Genomic DNA, 10959 nt, shown 5'->3' on the forward strand with positions numbered 1-10959 from the left:
GCGATGTGAATGGAGTGTTGCTTCACTTTCTAAATGCTGTCCTTTCAGAGAAAATCACTTTCCTTTGAAAGTGCCTTAAGCAACTTTCAAGAATTCACAAGAAACTCACATGCGTATCTCTGAAAGAGAAGCCGTCTGTTCCAACACTTCAATTCACTGTGTGAAGTGAATGGAGTGTTGCTTCACTTTCTAAATGCTGTCCTTTCAGAGAAAATCACTTTCCTTTGAATGTGCCTTAAGCTACTTACAAGCATTCACCAGAAACTCACATGCGTTTCTCTGAAAGAGAAGCAGTCTGTTTCAATACTTCAATTCACTCTGCGAAGTGAATGGAGTGTTGCTTCACTTTCTAAATGCTGTCCTTTCAGAGAAAATCACTTTCTTTTGAAAGTGCCTTAAGCTACTTACAAGCATTCAACAGAAACTCACATGCATTTCTCTGAAAGAGAAGCAGTCTGTTCCAACACTTCAATTCACTGTGCGAAGTGAATGGAGTGTTGCTTCACTTTCTAAATGCTGTCCTTTCAGAGAAAATCACTTTCCTTTGAAAGTGCCTTAAGCTACTTGCAAGCATTAGGAAGAAACTCACATGCGTTTCTCTGAAAGAGAAGCAGTCTGTTCCAACACTTCAATTCACTGTGTGAAGTGAATAGAGTGTTTCCTCACTTTCTAAATGCTGTCCTTTCAGAGAAAATCACTTTCCTTTGAAAGTGCCTTAAGCTACTTACAAGCATTCACCAGAAACTCACATGCGTTTCTCTGAAAGAGAAGCAATCTGTTCCAACACTTCAATTCACGGTGCGAAGTGAATGGAGTGTTGCTTCACTTTCTAAATGCTGTTCTTTCAGAGAAAATCAGTTTCCTTTGAAAGTGCCTTAAGCTACTAGCAAGCATTAGGAAGAAACTCACATGCGTTTCTCTGAAAGAGAAGCAGTCCGTTCCAACACTTCAATTCACTGTGCGAAGTGAATGGAGTGTTGCTTCACTTTCTAAATGCTGTCCTTTCAGAGAAAATCACTTTCCTTTGAAAGTGCCTTAAGCTACTTGCAAGCATTAGGAAGAAACTCACATGCGTTTCTCTGAAAGAGAAGGAGTCTGTTCCAACACTTCAATTCACTGTGCGAAGTGAATGGAGTGTTGCCTCACTTTCTAAATGCTGTCCTTTCAGAGAAAATCACTTTCCATTGAAAGTGCCTTAAACTACTTTCAAGCATTCACAAAAAACTCACATGCGTTTCTCTGAAAGAGAAGCAGACTGTTCCAACACTTCAATTCACTGTGCGAAGTGAATGGAGTGTTGATTCACTTTCTAAATGCTGTCCTTTCAGAGAAAATCCCTTTCCTTTGAATGTGCCTTAAGCTACTTACAAGCATTCAACAGAAACTCACATGCATTTCTCTGAAAGAGAAGCAATCTGTTCCAACACTTCAATTCTCTGTGCGAAGTGAATGGAGTGTTGCTTCACTTTCTAAATGCTGTCCTTTCAGAGAAAATCACTTTCCTTTGAAAGTGCCTTAAGCAACTTGCAAGCATTCACAAGAAACCCTAATGCGTTTCAATGAAAGAGAAGCACTCTGTTCCAACACTTCAATTCACTGCACGTAGGGAATGGAGTGTTGCTTCACTTTCTAAATGCTGTCCTTTCAGAGAAAATCACTTTCCTTTGAAAGTGCCATAAGCTACTTACAAGCATTAGGAAGAAACACACATGCGTTTCTCTGAAAGAGAAGCAGTCCGTTCCAACACTTCAATTCACTGTGCGAAGTGAATGGAGTGTTGCTTCACTTTCTAAATGCTGTCCTTTCAGAGAAAATCACTTTCCTTTGAAAGTGCCTTAAGCTACTTGCAAGCATTAGGAAGAAACTCACATGCGTTTCTCTGAAAGAGAAGGAGTCTGTTCCAACACTTCAATTCACTGTGTGAAGTGAATGGAGTGTTGCTTCACTTTCTAAATGCTGTCCTTTCAGAGAAAATCACTTTCTTTTGAAAGTGCCTTAAGCTACTTACAAGCATTCACCAGAAACTCACATGCGTTTCTCTGAAAGAGAAGCAGTCTGTTCCAATACTTCAATTCACTCTGCGAAGTGAATGGAGTGTTGCTTCACTTTCTAAATGCTGTCCTTTCAGAGAAAATCACTTTCCTTTGAAAGTGCCTTAAGCTACTTACAAGCATTCAACAGAAACTCACATGCATTTCTCTGAAAGAGAAGCAGTCTGTTCCAACACTTCAATTCACTGTGTGAAGTGAATGGAGTGTTGCCTCACTTTCTAAATGCTGTCCTTTCAGAGAAAATCACTTTCCTTTGAAAGTGCCTTAAGCTACTTACAAGCATTCACCAGAACTCACATGCGTTTCTCTGAAAGAGAAGCAGTCTGTTCCAACACTTCAATTCACTGTGCGAAGTGAATGGAGTGTTGCTTCACTTTCTAAATGCTGTCCTTTCAGAGAAAATCACTTTCCTTTGAAAGTGCCTTAAGCTACTAACAAGCATTCAACAGAAACTCACATGCATTTCTCTCAAAGAGAAGCAGTCTGTTCCAACACTTCAATTCACTGTGCGAAGTGAATGGAGTGTTGCTTCACTTCCTAAATGCTGTCCTTTCAGAGAAAATCACTTTCCTTTGAAAGTGCCTTAAGCAACTTGCAAGCATTCACAAGAGACACTAATGCGTTTATATGAAAGAGAGGCACTCTGTTCCAACACTTTAATTCACTGCACGAAGGGAATGGAGTGTTGCTTCACTTTCTAAATGCTGTCCTTTCAGAGAAAATCACTTTCCTTTGAAAGTGCCTTAAGCTACTTACAAGCATTCACCAGAAACTCACATGCGTTTCTCTGAAAGAGAAGCAGTCGGTTCCAACACTTCAATTCACTGTGCGAAGTGAATGGAGTGTTGCTTCACTTTCTAAATGCTGTCCTTTCAGAGAAAATCACTTTCCTTTGAAAGTGCCTTAAGCAACTTGCAAGAATTCACAAGAAACTCACATGCGTATCTCTGAAAGAGAAGCAGTCTGTTCCAACATTTCAATTCACTGTGTGAAGTGAATGGAGTGTTGCTTCACTTTCTAAATGCTGTCCTTTCAGAGAAAATCACTTTCCTTTGAATGTGCCTTAAGCTACTTACAAGCATTCACCAGAAACTCACATGCGTTTCTCTGAAAGAGAAGCAGTCTGTTCCAATACTTCAATTCACTCTGCGAAGTGAATGGAGTGTTGCTTCACTTTCTAAATGCTGTCATTTCAGAGAAAATCACTTTCCTTTGAGAGTGCCTTAAGCTACTTACAAGCATTCACCAGAAACTCACATGCGTTTCTCTGAAAGAGAAGCAGACTGTTCCAACACTTCAATTCACTGTGCGATGTGAATGGAGTGTTGCTTCACTTTCCAAATGCTGTCCTTTCAGAGAAAATCCCTTTCCTTTGAATGTGCCTTAAGCTACTTACAAGCATTCAACAGAAACTCACATGCATTTCTCTGAAAGAGAAGCAATCTGTTCCAACACTTCAATTCTCTGTGCGAAGTGAATGGAGTGTTGCTTCACTTTCTAAATGCTGTCCTTTCAGAGAAAATCACTTTCCTTTGAAAGTGCCTTAAGCAACTTGCAAGCATTCACAAGAAACCCTAATGCGTTTCAATGAAAGAGAAGCACTCTGTTCCAACACTTCAATTCACTGCACGTAGGGAATGGAGTGTTGCTTCACTTTCTAAATGCTGTCCTTTCAGAGAAAATCACTTTCCTTTGAAAGTGCCATAAGCTACTTACAAGCATTAGGAAGAAACACACATGCGTTTCTCTGAAAGAGAAGCAGTCCGTTCCAACACTTCAATTCACTGTGCGAAGTGAATGGAGTGTTGCTTCACTTTCTAAATGCTGTCCTTTCAGAGAAAATCACTTTCCTTTGAAAGTGCCTTAAGCTACTTGCAAGCATTAGGAAGAAACTCACATGCGTTTCTCTGAAAGAGAAGGAGTCTGTTCCAACACTTCAATTCACTGTGTGAAGTGAATGGAGTGTTGCTTCACTTTCTAAATGCTGTCCTTTCAGAGAAAATCACTTTCTTTTGAAAGTGCCTTAAGCTACTTACAAGCATTCACCAGAAACTCACATGCGTTTCTCTGAAAGAGAAGCAGTCTGTTCCAATACTTCAATTCACTCTGCGAAGTGAATGGAGTGTTGCTTCACTTTCTAAATGCTGTCCTTTCAGAGAAAATCACTTTCCTTTGAAAGTGCCTTAAGCTACTTACAAGCATTCAACAGAAACTCACATGCATTTCTCTGAAAGAGAAGCAGTCTGTTCCAACACTTCAATTCACTGTGTGAAGTGAATGGAGTGTTGCCTCACTTTCTAAATGCTGTCCTTTCAGAGAAAATCACTTTCCTTTGAAAGTGCCTTAAGCTACTTACAAGCATTCACCAGAACTCACATGCGTTTCTCTGAAAGAGAAGCAGTCTGTTCCAACACTTCAATTCACTGTGCGAAGTGAATGGAGTGTTGCTTCACTTTCTAAATGCTGTCCTTTCAGAGAAAATCACTTTCCTTTGAAAGTGCCTTAAGCTACTAACAAGCATTCAACAGAAACTCACATGCATTTCTCTCAAAGAGAAGCAGTCTGTTCCAACACTTCAATTCACTGTGCGAAGTGAATGGAGTGTTGCTTCACTTCCTAAATGCTGTCCTTTCAGAGAAAATCACTTTCCTTTGAAAGTGCCTTAAGCAACTTGCAAGCATTCACAAGAGACACTAATGCGTTTATATGAAAGAGAGGCACTCTGTTCCAACACTTTAATTCACTGCACGAAGGGAATGGAGTGTTGCTTCACTTTCTAAATGCTGTCCTTTCAGAGAAAATCACTTTCCTTTGAAAGTGCCTTAAGCTACTTACAAGCATTCACCAGAAACTCACATGCGTTTCTCTGAAAGAGAAGCAGTCGGTTCCAACACTTCAATTCACTGTGCGAAGTGAATGGAGTGTTGCTTCACTTTCTAAATGCTGTCCTTTCAGAGAAAATCACTTTCCTTTGAAAGTGCCTTAAGCAACTTGCAAGAATTCACAAGAAACTCACATGCGTATCTCTGAAAGAGAAGCAGTCTGTTCCAACATTTCAATTCACTGTGTGAAGTGAATGGAGTGTTGCTTCACTTTCTAAATGCTGTCCTTTCAGAGAAAATCACTTTCCTTTGAATGTGCCTTAAGCTACTTACAAGCATTCACCAGAAACTCACATGCGTTTCTCTGAAAGAGAAGCAGTCTGTTCCAATACTTCAATTCACTCTGCGAAGTGAATGGAGTGTTGCTTCACTTTCTAAATGCTGTCATTTCAGAGAAAATCACTTTCCTTTGAGAGTGCCTTAAGCTACTTACAAGCATTCACCAGAAACTCACATGCGTTTCTCTGAAAGAGAAGCAGACTGTTCCAACACTTCAATTCACTGTGCGATGTGAATGGAGTGTTGCTTCACTTTCCAAATGCTGTCCTTTCAGAGAAAATCACTTTCCTTTGAAAGTGCCTTAAGCTACTTACAAGCATTAGGAAGAAACTCACATGCGTTTCTCTGAAAGAGTAGCAGTCTGTTCCAACACTTCAATTCACTGTGCGAAGTGAATGGAGTGTTGCATCACTTTCTAAATTCTGTCCTTTCAGAGAAAATCACTTTCCTTTGAAAGTGCCTTAAGCAACTTGCAAGAACTCACAAGAAACTCACATGCGTTTCTCTGAAAGAGAAGCAATCTGTTCCAACACTTCAATTCACAGTGCGAAGTGAATGGAGTGTTGCTTCACTTTCTAAATGCTGTCCTTTCAGAGAAAATCACTTTCCTTTGAAAGTGCCTTAAGGTACTTGCAAGCATTCACAAGAAACACTAATGCGTTTCTATGAAAGAGAAGCAGTCTTTTCCAACACTTCAATTCATTGCGCGAAGGGAATGGAGTGTTGCTTTACTTTCTAAATGCTGTCCTTTCAGAGAAAATCACTTTCCTTTGAAAGAGCCTTAAGCTACTTACAAGCATTCAACAGAAACTCACATGAATGTCTCTGAAAGAGAAGCAGTCTGTTCCAACACTTCAATTCACTGTACAAAGTGAATGGAGTGTTGCTTCACTTTCTAAATGCTGTCCTTTCAGAGAAAATCACTTTCCTTTGAAAGTGCCTTAAGCAACTTGCAAGCATTCACAAGAAACACTATTGCGTTTCTATGAAAGAGAAGCACTCTGTTCCAACACTTCAATTCACTGCACGAAGGGAATGGAGTGTTGTTTCACTTTCTAAATGCTGTCCTTTCAGAGAAAATCACTTTCCTTTGAAAGTGCCTTAAGCTACTTACAAGCATTAGGAAGAAACTCACATGCGTTTCTCTGAAAGAGAAGCAGTCTGTTCCAACACTTCAATTCACTGTGCGAAGTGAATGGAGTGTTGCATCACTTTCTAAATTCTGTCCTTTCAGAGAAAATCACTTTCCTTTGAAAGTGCCTTAAACTACTTTCAAGCATTCACAAAAAACTCACATGCGTTTCTCTGAAAGAGAAGCAGACTGTTCAAACACTGTAATTCACTGTGCGAAGTGAATGGAGTGTTGCTTCAGTTTCTAAATGCTGTCCTTTCAGAGAAAATCACTTTCCTTTGAAAGTGCCTTAAGCAACTTGCAAGAATTCACAAGAAACTCACATGCGTTTCTCTGAAAGAGAAGCAGTCTGTTCCAACACTTCAATTCACTGTGTGAAGTGAATGGAGTGTTGCTTCACTTTCTAAATGCTGTCCTTTCAGAGAAAATCACTTTCCTTTGAAAGTGCCTTAAGCTACTTACAAGCATTCACCAGAAACTCACATGCGTTTCTCTGAAAGAGAAGCAGTCTGTTCCAATACTTCAATTCACTCTGCGAAGTGAATGGAGTGTTGCTTCACTTTCTAAATGCTGTCATTTCAGAGAAAATCACTTTCCTTTGAAAGTGCCTTAAGCTACTTAAAAGCATTCAACAGAAACTCACATGCATTTCTCTGAAAGAGAAGCAATCTGTTCCAACACTTCAATTCACTGTGTGAAGTGAATGGAGTGTTGCCTCACTTTCTAAATGCTGTCCTTTCAGAGAAAATCACTTTCCTTTGAAAGTGCCTTAAGCTACTTACAAGCATTCACCAGAAACTCACATGCGTTTCTCTGAAAGAGAAGCAGTCTGTTCCAACACTTCAATTCACTGTGCGAAGTGAATGGAGTGTTGCTTCACTTTCTAAATGCTGTCCTTTCAGAGAAAATCACTTTCCATTGAAAGTGCCTTAAGCTACTAACAAGCATTCAACAGAAACTCACATGCATTTCTCTCAAAGAGAAGCAGTCTGTTCCAACACTTCAATTCACTGTGCGAAGTGAATGGAGTGTTGCTTCACTTTCTAAATGCTGTCCTTTCAGAGAAAATCACTTTCCTTTAAAAGTGCCTTAAGCAACTTGCAAGAATTCCCAAGAGACACTAATGCGTTTATATGAAAGAGAGGCACTCTGTTCCAACACTTTAATTCACTGCACAAAGGGAATGGAGTGTTGCTTCACTTTCTAAATGCTGTCCTTTAAGAGAAAATCACTTTCCTTTGAAAGTGCCTTAAGCTACTTACAAGCATTCACCAGAAACTCACATGCGTTTCTCTGAAAGAGAAGCAGTCGGTTCCAACACTTCAATTCACTGTGCGAAGTGAATGGAGTGTTGCTTCACTTTCTAAATGCTGTCCTTTCAGAGAAAATCACTTTCCTTTGAAAGTGCCTTAAGCAACTTGCAAGAATTCACAAGAAACTCACATGCGTATCTCTGAAAGAGAAGCAGTCTTTTCCAACACTTCAATTCACTGTGTGAAGTGAATGGAGTGTTGCTTCACTTTCTAAATGCTGTCCTTTCAGAGAAAATCACTTTCCTTTGAATGTGCCTTAAGCTACTTACAAGCATTCACCAGAAACTCACATGCGTTTCTCTGAAAGAGAAGCAGTCTGTTCCAATACTTCAATTCACTGTGTGAAGTGAATGGAGTGTTGCTTCACTTTCTAAATGCTGTCCTTTCAGAGAAAATCACTTTCCTTTGAAAGTGCTTTAAGCTACTTACAAGCATTCACCAGAAACTCACATGCGTTTCTCTGAAAGAGAAGCAGTCTGTTCCAATACTTCAATTCACTCTGCGAAGTGAATGGAGTGTTGCTTCACTTTCTAAATGCTGTCCTTTCAGAGAAAATCACTTTCCTTTGAATGTGCCTTAAGCTACTTACAAGCATTCACCAGAAACTCACATGCGTTTCTCTGAAAGAGAAGCAGTCTGTTCCAACACTTCAATTCACTGTGCGAAGTGAATGGAGTGTTGCTTCACTTTCTAAATGCTATCCTTTCAGAGAAAATCACTTTCCTTTGAAAGTGCCTTAAGCTACTAACAAGCATTCAACAGAAACTCACATGCATTTCTCTCAAAGAGAAGCAGTCTGTTCCAACACTTCAATTCACTGTGCGAAGTGAATGGAGTGTTGCTTCACTTTCTAAATGCTGTCCTTTCAGAGAAAATCACTTTTCTTTGAAAGTGCCTTAAGCAACTTGCAAGCATTCACAAGAGACACTAATGCGTTTATATGAAAGAGAGGCACTCTGTTCCAACACTTTAATTCACTGCACGAAGTGAATGGAGTGTTGCTTCACTTTCTAAATGCTGTCCTTTAAGAGAAAATCACTTTCCTTGAAAGTGCCTTAAGCTACATACAAGCATTCACCAGAAACTCACATGCGTTTCTCTGAAAGAGAAGCAGTCTGTTCCAACACTTCAATTCACTGTGCGAAGTGAATGGAGTGTTGCTTCACTTTCTAAATGCTGTCCTTTCAGAGAAAATCACTTTCCTTTGAAAGTGCCTTAAGCAACTTGCAAGAATTCACAAGAAACTCACATGCGTATCTCTGAAAGAGAAGCAGTCTGTTCCAACATTTCAATTCACTGTGTGAAGTGAATGGAGTGTTGCTTCACTTTCTAAATGCTGTCCTTTCAGAGAAAATCACTTTCCTTTGAAAGTGCCTTAAGCAACTTGCAAGAATTCACCAGAAACTCACATGCGTATCTCTGAAAGAGAAGCAGTCTGTTCCAACACTTCAATTCACTGTGCGAAGTGAATGGAGTGTTGCTTCACTTTCTAAATGCTGTCCAATCAGAGAAAATCACTTTCCTTTGAAAGTGCCTTAAGCTACTTGCAAGCATTAGGAAGAAACTCACATGCGTTTCTCTGAAAGAGAAGCATCTGTTCCAACACTTCAATTCACTGTGCGAAGTGAATGGAGTGTTGCTTCAGCTTCTAAATGCTGTCCTTTCAGAGAAAATCACTTTCCTTTGAAACTGCCTTAAACTACTTTCAAGCATTCACAAAAAAATCACATGCGTTTCTCTGAAAGAGAAGCAGTCTGTTCCAACAATCAATTCAGAGTGCGAAGTGAATGGAGTGTTGCTTCAGTTTCTAAATGCTGTCCTTTCAGACAAAATCACTTTCCTTTGAAAGTGCCTTAAGCAACTTGCAAGAATTCACAAGAAACTCACATGCGTTTCTCTGAAAGAGAAGCAGTCTGTTCCAACACTTCAATTCACTGTGCGAAGTGAATGGAGTGTTGCTTCACTTTCCAAATGCTGTCCTTTCAGAGAAAATCACTTTCCATTGAAAGTGCCTTAAGCTACTTGCAAGCATTCACAAGAAAGACTAATGCGTTTCTATGAAAGAGAAGCAGTCTTTTCCAACACTTCAATTCATTGCGCGAAGGGAATGGAGTGTTGCTTTACTTTCTAAATGCTGTCCTTTCAGAGAAAATCACTTTCCTTTGTAAGAGCCTTAAGCTATTTACAAGCATTCAACAGAAACTCACATGCATTTCTCTGAAAGAGAAGCAGTCTGTTCCAACACTTCAATTCACTGTGCAAAGTGAATGGAGTGTTGCTTCACTTTCTAAATGCTGTCCTTTCAGAGAAAATCACTTTCCTTTGAAAGTGCCTTAAGCTACTTACAAGCATTCACCAGAAACTCACATGCGTTTCTCTGAAAGAGAAGCAGTCTGTTCCAATACTTCAATTAACTCTGCGAAGTGAATGGAGTGTTGCTTCACTATCTAAATGCTGTCATTTCAGAGAAAATCACTTTCCTTTGAAAGTGCCTTAAGCTACTTACAAGCATTCAACAGAAACTCACATGCATTTCTCTGAAAGAGAAGCAGTCTGTTCCAACACTTCAATTCACTGTGTGAAGTGAATGGAGTGTTGCCTCACTTTCTAAATGCTGTCCTTTCAGAGAAAATCACTTTCCTTTGAAAGTGCCTTAAGCTACTTACAAGCATTCACCAGAAACTCACATGCGTTTCTCTGAAAGAGAAGCAGTCTGTTCCAACACTTCAATTCACTGTGTGAAGTGAATAGAGTGTTGCCTCACTTTCTAAATGCTGTCCTTTCAGAGAAAATCACTTTCCTTTGAAAGTGCCTTAAGCTACTTGCAAGCATTCACGAGAAACTCACATGCGTTTCGCTGAAAGAGAAGCAGTCTGTTCCAACACTTCAATTCACTGCACGAAGGAAATGGAGTGTTGCTTCACTTTCTAAATGCTGTCCTTTCAGAGAAAATCACTTTCCTTTGCAGGTGCCTTAAGCTACTTAAAATTATTCACCAGAAACTCACATGCGTTTCTCTGAATGAGAAGCAGTCTGTTCCAACACTTCAATTCACTGTGCGACGTGAATGGAGTGTTGCTTCACTTTCTAAATGCTGTCCAATCAGAGAAAATCACTTTCCTTTGAAAGTGCCTTAAGCTACTTGCAAGCATTAGGAAGAAACTCACATGCGTTTCTCTGAAAGAGAAGCAGTCTGTTCCAACACTTCAATTCACTGTGCGAAGTGAATGGAGTGTTGCTTCACTTTCTAAATTCTGTCCTTTCAGAGAAAATCACTTTCCTTTGAAAGTGCCTTAAACTAC

Source organism: Myodes glareolus, unplaced genomic scaffold, assembly GCF_982192425.1.
Source record: "Myodes glareolus unplaced genomic scaffold, mMyoGla1.1 HAP1_SCAFFOLD_34, whole genome shotgun sequence".
NCBI classification, from domain to species: Eukaryota; Metazoa; Chordata; class Mammalia; order Rodentia; family Cricetidae; genus Myodes; species Myodes glareolus.